General features: G+C 52.1%; 1 protein-coding gene and 1 long non-coding RNA gene across 5 annotated transcripts in view; one reads left to right on the top strand and one right to left on the bottom strand.

The window, feature by feature from the left end:
* Nucleotides 1–3,641: 3,641 nt before the first annotated feature.
* LOC143270568 (uncharacterized) lies at nt 3,642–8,299 on the bottom strand. Its single transcript, XR_013047763.1, has 3 exons — nt 8,162–8,299; nt 7,247–8,023; nt 3,642–7,093 (listed from the first exon to the last, which is right to left on the bottom strand). It is a non-coding gene; the product is annotated as an uncharacterized LOC143270568 (long non-coding RNA).
* Cmklr1 (chemerin chemokine-like receptor 1) overlaps nt 8,278–12,129 on the top strand; it is a 44,903-nt gene continuing 41,051 nt past the window's right edge. For 2 of the 4 annotated variants that reach the window (XR_013047762.1, XM_042267742.2), the window contains exon 1: nt 8,279–8,606. The gene's annotated coding sequence lies outside the window, so the exon portion shown is untranslated. Of the gene's footprint in view, nt 8,607–8,643; nt 8,685–12,129 lie in introns of those variants that run through there. The other 2 variants (XM_016009027.3, XM_076560921.1) reach the window with 2 other exon arrangements.

The following is a 12,129-nucleotide window of genomic DNA, read 5'->3' as shown; positions in this document are numbered from 1 at the left end:
TTCCATGATTCTTCCTTCAGAGCTTGGATTTTTTATATTTTCTGCCTGGACTGGGCTCAGCTGTGCTACAGTATGGTGCAGAGGAGAAAAAGTAGGCTAATCAAGGCAGAGGAGCTGGCCAAGTTAAAGTCCAGAATTGCTTTTGAGAGAGAACAGTTTTATTCTTTTCTGTTCAGGTAGGAATCCCTGGGCATGCACAGCGTCATGTTGCGCATGCCGAGGGAGCCTGCTCATCCCCACCCCCCACCCCCTCACGGTGCCGATGCTGCTTGCTCGCTCTTGCTGACAGTGGCCCCTTCAGAACGGGGCTGTCACTCATTCTGGTTTGCAGCAGTTGTCTGCTTCTTCCATTCTAGTGACAAGAAGTGCTTTGACAAAAGCTTACCCCCAAATGCTAGATTAATGAGGGCTGACCACACAGGAAATGTCCTGATCACCACACGGGCTGATGTCTCATGCTGTCATTGATGCAGCCACTTACTGATTTACTCGTTCATCTACCCATCCATTACCTTTTCATTCCATCCATCCATCCATCCATCCATCCATCCATCCATCCATCCATCCATCCATCCACTCACCCTCTACCCATCCATCCATCCCAGCACCCACTCGTTTATCCACCCATCTATCCACGCATCCATCTCTCTATCCACCCACCCATCTATCCTTACACACATACACTCACCCATCTACCCACCCATCATCCATCTACTCACCCACACATCTATCTGTATACATCCGCTGTCTTGGGGTTTCTATTACTGCAATAAAAACCATGGCCAAAATCAACCTATGGAGAAAAGGGTTTATTTCACTTATCATAGTTCACCAAAGGTGGATCAGGAACTCAAATAGAGCAGGATCCTGGAGGCATGGCCTGCAGAGGCCCTGGAGGGGTGCTGCTTACTGGCTTGCTCCTCATGGCTTGCTCAGCCTGCTTTCTTATAGAACCCAGGACCACCAGCCCAGGGATGGCCCCACCCACCATGGGCTGGGCCCTCTCATATCAATCATTAATTAAGAAAATGCCCTGCAGGTTTGCCTACAGCCCAATCTTATGGAGGCATTTTCTCTATTGAGATTCTCTCCTCTCAGATGACTCCAACTTATGTCAAGCTGACATAAAACCAGCCAGCAGACCTATGTATTCATCCATCTACCCATTCGCCCACCCTCCCACCTGTCTATCCATCCACTCACCCTTCCATTCACCCATCTACCCAAACATCCAACCATCAAACCAACCAACCAACCAACCAACCAACCAACCAAACAAACAAACAAACAAACAAACAAACAAAACCCAACCAATCAGCCAACTATGCCTACATACAGCAAAGATCCCACAAGCATGTATCATGTGCCAGCTCTACTACTAGGGGTGAGGGGCTCAGATATGAATCAGATTCATGGTTTCATACTTGAAATCATCTGAAACTCTGGAGCTCTTTGGAAAATCTGATGAAACTTTTGGATCTCCTTCCTAGAAAGTCTTGTGTCCCCACAAGCACACACACAATTTTGTGTGTTTATGACTCCCCTTAAGACCAGCCATAGCTTTTCCAGTGGGTCGTTAATAGCTTAGCATGTTCAGAATCATTGTTATTCCAGTAAGTGGAAAAGAGGTAGGGCTGGGAGATGGTTCAGCGGGTGAAATGCTTGGTGACCTGAGTTCAGATCCCCAGGACCTGTGTAAAAGGCTGGGCACGGCAGCAGGCATGCGGGACCCCAGCGCCGAGAGGCAGAGGCAGAAGAAGGGCAGTCTTAGCTGGGAACCTAGATTCTTTGAGTGGGTCTGTCTGGAAACAAGTGTGCCCGGGAAATCTGAGTGTACGGTTCATTGCATCAAGACAGAGCCTCACCAGGTAGCCCAGGCTAACCCATGAACTCCTGATCCTTCTGACTCGGCTTCCAGGGTGCTGGGGTTACGGGCACGTGCCACCATCCCCCTCAGTGAATGCTCCTCACCTGTCTGAGTTCTTAGTGTTCTAGCTCTCCCACACTGGTCCCAGCAATTTGGGGAAGGCCACACAGCCCAATCATGGCTGGGTGGGCTTCTTATGAGGCAAGCCTAAATTAGTGTTGCACATAAGGGGAACTTTTGGGGATGAGTAGGTCATAAGGCTGGAGTCCTGAAAACCGGGATTAGTGATGTTTAAAAGAGACCCCCCCCCCACCTCACCAGAGAGTTCCTTTAATACTAAGTCACATGAAGCCACAGAGAGAAATTAGACATCAATGGGAAGGCGGTCCTCAGAGGACGCAGCATGCGCCAGCACTTGGTCTGGGGCCTCCTGGCCTCCAGGGCTGTGACAAGAGAGGTGTACAGTGTGTAAATCCTTCAGCTCATGACTCAACATCGTGTTGGTCAATACAGCCCAAGGCTCACTTGCTTCTGCTATTACCTTCACAAAGGCACTCAAGCCCAGAGACGTAAAGTCATTTGCCTAAGTCACACAGCTAGCAAAGAGGTGGGGCAGGATTTGAACCTGTGCTGTACCCAGTACCTCCCCCAATTTCCCCCAACTGCTGTCTTGAGGCTGCAGAGACATCCCTGGGCCTTGACAGATTAGAATACAGCTCTGAGTTAGGATTCTGTGTTGCCGGCTCCCAGCTTTGCCTCCCAGGTTTCCACCAAAAGGAAGGGGTGCTGCTGGGAGTGAGTTTTCTCAATGGCTAGACCATCTTCTCCTCACTTCTCCCAGCAGCCCACAGGCAGGGCTTTATGCTGAGGCCACCTGGGTGGGGTGGGTGAGGATGAACATCAGAAGTTTGGGGGTCACCAGCAATGCTAGGGGCTCAGGTTTGTGGGAGTGATGCCGGTCAGGGTCCCGGGGCATGCTCTCCCGGGCTGGGGCCAGGGTGCTGACAGGCCCAACTCTCCTGAGCTCTGTGCCTGCCCAAGGTAAGAAAATAAGCTCTGAACCAAGGGAAGGAGTAGGCTGCCCGGGTTTCAAAAACAGGAACAGCAGTCTGTTGCTATGAAGATACTTGGTGTTTTCAAAGTTTTTTTTTTTTTTTTAAAAATGTTTTTAATGACTCACATAAGAGGCACACACAGCCTCCTTGTAAAAACACATGGAAAATCCTGGACCAGAGGGCTAGGGCCAGGACAACTAACTGGTCTGTAGCTTTTGAAGGCTCTGGAGTGCCTGGCGCTCGGGAACCACACAGCACGTCACGGTATAAATGTGGTTGCAAAACCTCCAAATGTCTCTTACGTCTGCAGCAAAGGTGTGTTCCTACGCAAGTATGGGAAAGGGCTTTAAAAGCATCCATGGCCCTGTGTTCTCTCTGATGAGACCTGAATTATCCGCCATGTCCCTGTGATTTCGCGCCATTCTGTTTCTGAGGACATGAGTCGATGTTGACTCATAAGTAGACACCCAATGGGACCTCGATTAACCTGGTCTTGCCATTTCCTCTTGCATTCTGGCCTCAGTTCGATCATGATTTCTGTTTTTTTTTTTTTTTTTTTTTTTTGGTTTTTTTTCGAGACAGGGTTTCTCCGTGTAGCTTTGCGCCTTTCCTGGAACTCACTTGGTAGCCCAGGCTGGCCTCGAACTCACAAAGATCCTCCTGCCTCTGCCTCCCGAGTGCTGGGATTAAAGGCGTGCGCCACCACCGCCCGGCATGATTTCTGTTTTTAAGTAGCTTTGTAGGGTCCGGGTCCAGCTTGTGGACTGCATTCTGGGCTTCCCGGAGCGGGGCTTAGGGTGGTCTCAGCCTTTGCAGGATCATTCATGCAGGGGAAGCAGAGGCAGCTCTGCCCACATGGCTGTGTGCCACTGGGGAACTGACTCCACCTCTCTGGGCTTCTTCTAGAAATGGTACCTGCCAGATGGATGCCAAATAGCAACACCAGGGACGACTCTGCCTGTCTCAGCGGCTCCAACTCCTCACAGCTTCTACCAGCTACAGCCAGGCTTCCAGGGTGAGGACTCTGCAAAGGCCTCAGACCACTCATTAGCCTCAGGCTCTCCATATTGTGCTCTTGTCTTTATTTGAAGAATAAAGACAGTAAATGAATACCTGGGCGTAGGGCCATGAGGGCAGACTGGCATGATAAAGGACATGGAATGGGGCCGCCCCTCTGGTACCCTCTCGGCCTCCGTGGAACACAGCCCAAAGGGCCCTGTTGTCACCTGCAAGTGCCTCTGCCCCCTTGGGCATGGTAGGACACGCCTCCCTATAGCTCCAGGGGACTCCCACCTCCCCATTGGTCCTCACGGGGCCATCCCCACTGTGATCACCTTCTCTATCCACCTCTGAAGATTTTTCCCAAACCAACTCCCGTTTGCATGTGGGAAAATTGAATGCCTAGAAAGCACCTGAGGCCACACCCAGATCATTCCAGACTCTGCCCTAGGTCCCAAGTTCCACTCCCAGACTGTGTCCAGGCCCTGTCTCTGCCCAGCCGGCCTCAGCGGGTTGCTGGCTTTTCCCATCTAACAGGCCTTAGACTCTAAAATCCCACTTAAAATGAGAGCAAAACCAAACCCCCAAAACATCCATGGTGATTTTAATGAGAATGTCCCCCTAGACTCACACGCATTTGAACGCTGGGTCCCCAGTTGGTAGAACTGTTTGGAAAGGATTAAGAGGTGTGGCCTTGTTGGAGGAGGTGTCATTGGGGATGGGCTTTGAGGGTCAAAAATCTACACCATTCCTGGTCAGTCCCCCCTCCCTCTCTGCCTCATGGTTATTGTCCCAGGATGCGAACTCTCAGCTAGTGCTCAGCACCTCGCCAGAGCCTGCCGCCATGTTCCCCACCCTCATGGTCATGGACTCTGACCCTTTGGAACCGTGAGTCCCACTTTAAACGCTTTCTTTTGTAACCTGCCTTGGTCACGGTGCCTCTTCACGGCAATAGAAAAGTAGCTGAGACACAAGGCGATACCAGGGGATGAACTATTGCCCGACGATGTGCGTTCACGGAGGAATGTGGACACCACTGAGACTTTGGACTCAGAAAGCGTTTGGGAGCTGGGAACCGAGCTCAGCAGATCATCCTGTCAGAACACGGACAATCACAGCGTTGAGAGCGATGTGGAAGCTCACGGCTCCAGAGGTTTCAGAGGGAAGCAACATCAGCCACTGGGTTAGAGGTCATCCTTGTGATATTTTGGCAATGAACATGTGACTGTTTTTTTTTTTTTTTTTCTCTTATCCTAAGAATCTGTCTGAGGCTAAACTGAAGAGTTCTGGAGTAATTTTCTTGGCAGAGGAGGTTTTTAAGACAGCCTAGTGTTCTGACTGTGTTATGTGGTTATTAGGGGTCACTCTTAGGCAGAGCTACATACAATGAAAAGGAGCAAGCAGGGCAGACACAAATACGAAATGTGCAGTTTGATGAGAAAAAACAAAACAGTGCAGAGTGTAATATTGGAGCCACGTCCCCTGCTCAAGGTTTAAAGACAGGCCTGGTGCTAAACGGTATAAAGGGAGAGGTGACCTCAGGGCAAGACCCCGCCCAGCCAAGCTTCCAACGTGTAAACCGGTAATTCCTAAGGAATCTTAGGCTCCTAAAGCAAAGGAACATGGATTCAATAAAGGGAAGTATCAACAAATCAAAGTTTATGAAATGTAATTCCAGGAGGGGCCCAGGCTCCACCCCAAGCATGCCTCAGAACGGGGCAGCGTCAGGCACACGGTTCTGACTGTAGAGTCCTGAGAATGTAGGCGTAGAGAAGGCCTTGGGTAAAGGGCGTGTGTCAGGGCTGTTCCTGCGTGCAGGCTCAGAGGGACCATTGTCTGAAGCTGTGAAGGTGAAGCCTTGGACCCCCAAGATGCTGGAGATGCCAGAGCCGTGGGACACCTGCTGAGGAGAGCTGCTAACAGGGAGTCGGGCCAGCAGAAGAGAAAGAAGTGGGTTGTAGTCAACAAAGCATGAAGGGTGGAGACATCTAAGATCTTGGACATTTGGGGTTTGGGTCTCGGTCTCGCTTTGGTTCAGTATTTCCTCACTGTGCCCTCTTTCCTCTCTTTTGGAATGGACGTATCATCTTCTGTGCCATTGTATACAATTGTATACATTGGAAGTATGTGGTCTGCTCTTTGAATTTACAGGAGGTTATAGTTAAGAGATTGCCTTGAGTCTCAGAAGACACTTTGGACTTTTTTTTTTTGAGACAGGGTTTCTCTGTGTAGCCCTGGCTGTCCTGGAACTCACTCTGTAGACCAGGCTGGGCTCGAATTCACAGAGATCTGTCTGGCTTTGCCTCCTGAGTGCTGGACTTTTACACAATATTAAGACGGAAAGGGGAAAGGCAGTGCGGTGGTGGTGCACGCCTTTAATCCCAGCACTCGGGAGGCAGAACCAGGTGGATCTCTGTGAGTTCGAGGCCAGCCTGGGCTACAGAGGAAGATCCAGGACAGGCACCAAAGCTACACAGAGAAACCCTGTCTTGAAAAACAAAACAAAACAACAACAAAAAGACTATGGGGACTTTTGAGGTTGGAATGAATGTGTTTTGCATAAAAGTATGGCTACAAGCCTGTGGGACCAGGGAGTGGGGTGTGCTGTTTGAATGAGAATGGCCAGTCCTTTGCTGTCTCTGGGTCCAGTTACTCTCTGTAAAGGAAGGGTTTGGACTGAGACCTAGCAGAGGGGAGGAGAGAGGTGTGCCGTCAGACCGGCTGGTCCTGTACTGTGTGACCTTGGGGAAATAACTTGACCACTCTGGTTCAGGAAGTTATCTGTGAAACGGGAAGGTTAGAACTGCTGCCTTCGACACTCGAATGTCACTCGCTTGGCAATTGGGACTGGCAGGTGGTGTTCTGAGGTGTCAGGCTGTGCCGAGGTTTGCGCGTGTTCCCGTTGTGGAGTTGTGGAGGCGCTGGGTCCCACCGTTAGAGTGAGGAAGGGTGGGGCCTTTAGGGGATAATTCTGCCTGGAGTGTTCCTGCAGACTAACGCAGCCGCCACTGCTGACAGGCCGAGCTCAGCTGCCTCTCGGCTCCTGTGGCCTCACCTCCTGTTCCCACCACGGGCAGCAGGAAGCCCACCAGACACCAGCTTCCGGCCCTCTTCCCGCCTCCAGAACCCAGAGCCACATGAACTTCTCCTGCTTTTGAGTGTCCCGCTCTAGCTGTGAAGACAGACAGGTGACGACGAGAGATACGTCCAGTTGTCCAAGACTGTGAGGCTGGGTTCCCCGCCTGCCTTTGTCTTCCCTGCTTCTCCCCCCTCCTCCCCTCCCTCCCTCCATTGTTCTCTCTCCTCCCCTTCTCCTCTCCATTACCTTTCCCTGTTCTCTTCCCCTTTCCTTCCTCTCCTCTCTCCTCGTCTCTCCGTAGTTTTAGGCACCATGACTTCCGACCCCGGCAAACTTCAGCTCTGTCTCAGCTGTCCGCCGCACGCTGGCAGCCTCGGCACAACTTCCTGCCGATGGCCTTAGCATCCTCATCTGTCACCACGGGCGAGCTGTTCTTCTAGCCACCACATTCTCAGTGGAAGCACTGAATATGCGTCACACACACACACACACACACACACACACACACACACACACACACACACACACACACACCCCAGGGACTGCTATGTCATCTGGAGACCAAGGACTGGGGTCCAGCCTTGGTTGGACTCCAGCTCTGCCATCCACCAGCTGGGTGGCGTCGGGCAAGAGCCTCAACCTTTCTGTGCCCCAATTTCCTTACCAATAAACAAAGATAATACAAATACCTGTCTCTGCTGTGAGGAGGACTAAGTACAGAGTGCCTAGCACTGTGGAGATTATGCATGGAGTGCCTAGTACCCTGCCTGGTCCTTGGCTACTTAAATAATTCAGCTGCTGTTGGTGATGATGTAGCCAACAAATTAGGCACTATGTGAGGTGCTGGGGACAGACTAGCAAAGAAAGCTGCTCTGGGAGTTCCCGGTCTGAATGAGAGACACCCAGCAGGTGGGATGGCAAGGTACCGGTCAGAGCCTGCTGTGATGTGGGAACAGTCTGCTTCTAGCCTGCGGAGGCTTCCTTGGGTGAGGAATCAGCCACGAAGAAGGAGCTGGAAGTCATCTGGACACAAGAGGGGCAGGAATAGCATTCAGTGATAAGGAACAGCAGACGCGAGGGCGGGCGGGCGTGGAGTTTGAGACAGCCCCTAGAGGGGGCAGAGATAACCAGCTGCAGGTCTTCAGGGTGGTCAGCACTTACCCCTCAGCAGCCTGGTTTCAAGGTTCCATTTGCCGCTCCAACTGTGCTCCTGGCCAAGGGGCGGGTCATCCCTAGTAGGCTGCTGCCACCCGGGAGCGGAGCGCAGGCTGCCCGGCAGGCGCAGCCTCCTCTAGCGCCCCCACTCCACACAGCTGGCGCCCCCGCCCTCCGCACGCGGTTTCCTGCTCCTCCCTCCCCTCCCAGCTCCAGCTGTTTCTCTGTCTGAGTTCTGTCCCTGTCCCACACAGAACTCTGGGCAGAGTGAGGCTGTCAGGATGTTGCTGGGGGTGCTGTGCTCCGCGGGGCTCAGAGGAAATCTTGCATGAATGGATGAAATGCTTCCAAGCAAACAGACTCTAACAGCACAGCTGTGTGACCCCGAGAAAGAGGCCAGGGCGCGAGCGGCCTGAAGCCACCGGACCCCGAGGGGGAGACCCGGGAGAAGGTACTGCGCTTGGCTTGGAGTCCTGCAGGGGCCAGGAAGGGGCACACCGGCGGGGACCCGGGCTCTTCTCCTAAGGTGGTGTGTATCCAAGTTTCTAGGGTTGAATCGGACCTGAGGAGCGACGCTGGTGCTTGTGAGAACCAGCGAGGCAGTCGCAGGTCCATCCTTCCCCGAAACCAGCTTGAAGCCAACTTGTGCTACAGGCTATCTACTTCAGGGTCTCCGGGTTCTCTCCAGCGGGGACGGTTTGGTGGCTGCCGGCAAAGGTTGCCCTGGGACAGATGTAACTGCTGTCGGGTCTGCTTCTGATTTTGTTTTTATTATTGCGAGCGAGTGAGCGGCTCTGCCGTGGATGCTTTATGGAATAGTTGTGCTTTGTGTATTGGCCCTGTGGGTGTATTTCCATAGGTAGAGAGGCCTCGTGTGTGTGTGTGTGTGTGTGTGTGTGTGTGTGCGTGTGCGTGTGTGTGTGTGTGTGTGTGTGTGTGTGTGTGTGTGTGTGCTCATTGTCCAGATGTGCATACAGAGGGAGTAGAACGTGGGATCCTTGAGGCAAGGTCCCTTATAGACCCAGAAACTGGCCATTTTAGGTAGCCTGGTCACTAGGGAGCTCCAGGCATCTACTTGTCTCTGTCCCCTAGTGCAGGGGTCACAGGCACCTGTGGCCATTCCCAGCTTCTTACACTGGTGGTGGAGATTCGAACTCAGGTCTCATGCTCACACAGCAAATGCCCTTACCCAAGGAGTCATCTCTCTATGCCTTCACTAGCTACTTTAAAAATAACAGGTTTACACTGGATGTGGTGGCACACACACTTACACCCAGCACTCAGGAGGCAGAGGCAGGCGGATCTCTGTGAGTTCAAGGCCAGCCTGGTCTACAGAGCGAGTTCCAGGATAGCCAGGGCTACATAGTGAGACACCGTCTCAAAATAAAAAAGGTTTATTTTATTTTTAATTATGTATACATGTGTCAGTCTCCATGTGGGCTTGTGCATAGGGATGCAGGTGCCTGGGGAGACGAGGGCCGTCAACTTCCCCTGGAGCTGGGGTCACAGATGGTTGTGAGCTGCCATGTGGGTGTGGGGAATTGAACTTGGGTTTTCTGGAAGAACAGCTGGTACTTGCAACTGCTGAGCCCCTCACTACCCACTTTAAGACGTGTGAGCTGTCTGTTGTGGCAGTTTCTGCCCGCCGACACTCCCTGTGGCATGACATGAAGCCCCCATCCCCCCATGGCTATCTGCCCTTCCCTGAGACACTTCCACTTACGCCTCTTTATTTTTTGATGCAGGGTCTCTCGTTGGAATCCTGGGCTCACTGATTAGGCTAGACTGACTGGCCAGGGAGCCCTGTGGATCCTCCTGCCTCTGCCTCCTCAGCACTGGGATTACACATATGCATCACCGTGTCTAACTATTTATGTGGGTTCTGGGTATTTGAACTCAAAGTTCTCATGCTGACAGAGCAGGCTGTCTCTCACCCACGGAGCCATCCCCCAGCCTCCGGTTTTCTAGAGTGGGTCTGTGACTCACTTGTTATCTCTCAGACTCTCTTGTGTAAATCTGTTCCCCTTCCCGCCCCCATGCCATGTTTTCCTATTGATAGCTAAAAGTTCTTTGCGTGTGGAAGACAGGAGCCCTCGGGCCAAGCTCTGCCTTGAAAGCATCACATCCTTCTGCTTCCAATCTAGGTGTTTACAGCAAGGGAGCCCTCGTACAGACGCAGGAGCGTTACTTGAGAGCTTGATGTCCTGTGCATGTGGCTGAGAAAGGGCAGGTCTCGGGTCTGAGGCCACACAGTGAGGAAGTGGCGGAGGAGCTCTTGTGTTTGCTCTGTGTCTTAAGAAAGGCCCGATTCCCCTTTGCCTCCCCCTCCTTCCCCTTTCCAAGGGGATCTGCGGTTCTTGCTTCTGTCAAGAGAAAGGCGTGATCATCTCTGTGCCTCGCTGCTGTGGCCTGCAGGGTTCAGTCAGGCTGTGGAAGAGGCTGACTCAGCATTCTCCTCTGAAGGGTTTGGCTTAAACTTCTGAAATGTCAACCATGTGGAAGGTCGAGGCGTTATCTCCGAGAGCCAGGGGTGGTGACTCTGGACTCCCCCAGCTCTTTGAGGAGTAGATGAACCCCACCCTGGCCCCTTTCTAGCTCAACCCTTCTGGTGGAGAAGCCTCTGCACCCCACCCCTTCACAACTCCTCCCATACTGTCGTGTAACTATCAATCATTTTGTCTGTCTCCTAGCAACCTGGGACTCCCTAGGCCACAGCTCAGTGTTATATCCCCTGGGTCCTCCATCCCCTGCATAAGAGCTTATGTGCAAGATAGTGTCCGCTGGGTCCACTGAGAAGCTGGGCCACAGTTTTACCCTCTGCAGAATGGGCTGGGAGAATGAACTGTTGTCCTGTCTCTTAGATGTTTGAGTACGAATGACATCTTGAGATGGTTTTCTGGACTCTACCATGGCCACGTGATGAGGGTTCCAGTAATACCCCTAGTTTGCCGATTAGAAATCTGAGGTCCAAGGATTCCAAGGATAGACTGCCATAGATCCCACAACCACAGAGGTGGGTTTATGCTTCAGTTTCCACATCTGTAAAATGGGCTTCTGAATAGGAGCTACCCCGTAGGATTTTCACAGAGGTGAAATAAGACCTGAAATGCTTAGCAGACGGTGATCCTCTAGGCTCTGAATGCCGCTTCATATGTCCATGGTACTCAGCCTCTGCCTGTGTCATCCATCCATCCATCCATCTGAGCCACATAGAGGCCAATATGGTGTGTGTGTGTGTGTGTGTGTGTGTGTGTGTGTGTGTGTGTGTGTGTGTATGTATGTGGAAGCCGGGGACTGACCTCATGTGTCACTCTCTAGGAATCATCCACCTTACTCTTACTGCAAGCTGGAGCATGGTGAGTAGACTGGACCAGTGGCCACCGAGCCCCGGGGACCCTCCTGTCACCGCCTCTCCAGCACTGGGATTACTAGTGTACACCTGCCACGTCTGGCTTTCATGTGGGTGCTGCTGGGGTTCAAACTCAGGTCCTTATGCTGACTTGGCAAGTGCTTTGCCTGCTGAGCCGTCTCCCGAGACTCTAACATGGGTTTCCTCACAGATTATTAATGCCCAGGTCACATTAGTGTGAAGGCAAAGAAGATCTAGGTCCTCTTCCCTGAGTCTCAGATACTAGTGCCATTGTGACCATTGTGACCAACTACAAGGTTCTGGGTATGTCCTGAGCTTGGACTGGAATAATGGTGGAGACCTTCTTCTTCTTCTTCTTCTTCTTCTTCTTCTTCTTCTTCTTCTTCTTCTTCTTCTTCTTCCTCCTCCTCCTCCTCCTCCTCCTCCTCCTCTTCCTCTCCTCTCCTCTCCTCTCTCTCTCTCTGTCTCTCTCTTTCTGTGTGTGTGTGTGAAAGAGAAAGAGAGAGAGAGAGAGAGAGAGAGAGAGAGAGAGAGAGAGAGAGAGACCAGAGCAGGATGCTGGATCCCCTCCTCTACCACTGTCCCCTGTATCGCTGTGAGACAG

This window comes from Peromyscus maniculatus, chromosome 23, assembly GCF_049852395.1.
Source record: "Peromyscus maniculatus bairdii isolate BWxNUB_F1_BW_parent chromosome 23, HU_Pman_BW_mat_3.1, whole genome shotgun sequence".
Taxonomy (NCBI): domain Eukaryota; kingdom Metazoa; phylum Chordata; class Mammalia; order Rodentia; family Cricetidae; genus Peromyscus; species Peromyscus maniculatus.
The sequence above is the reverse complement of the archived record's forward strand: the minus strand, read 5'-3'. Positions and strand labels throughout refer to the sequence as shown.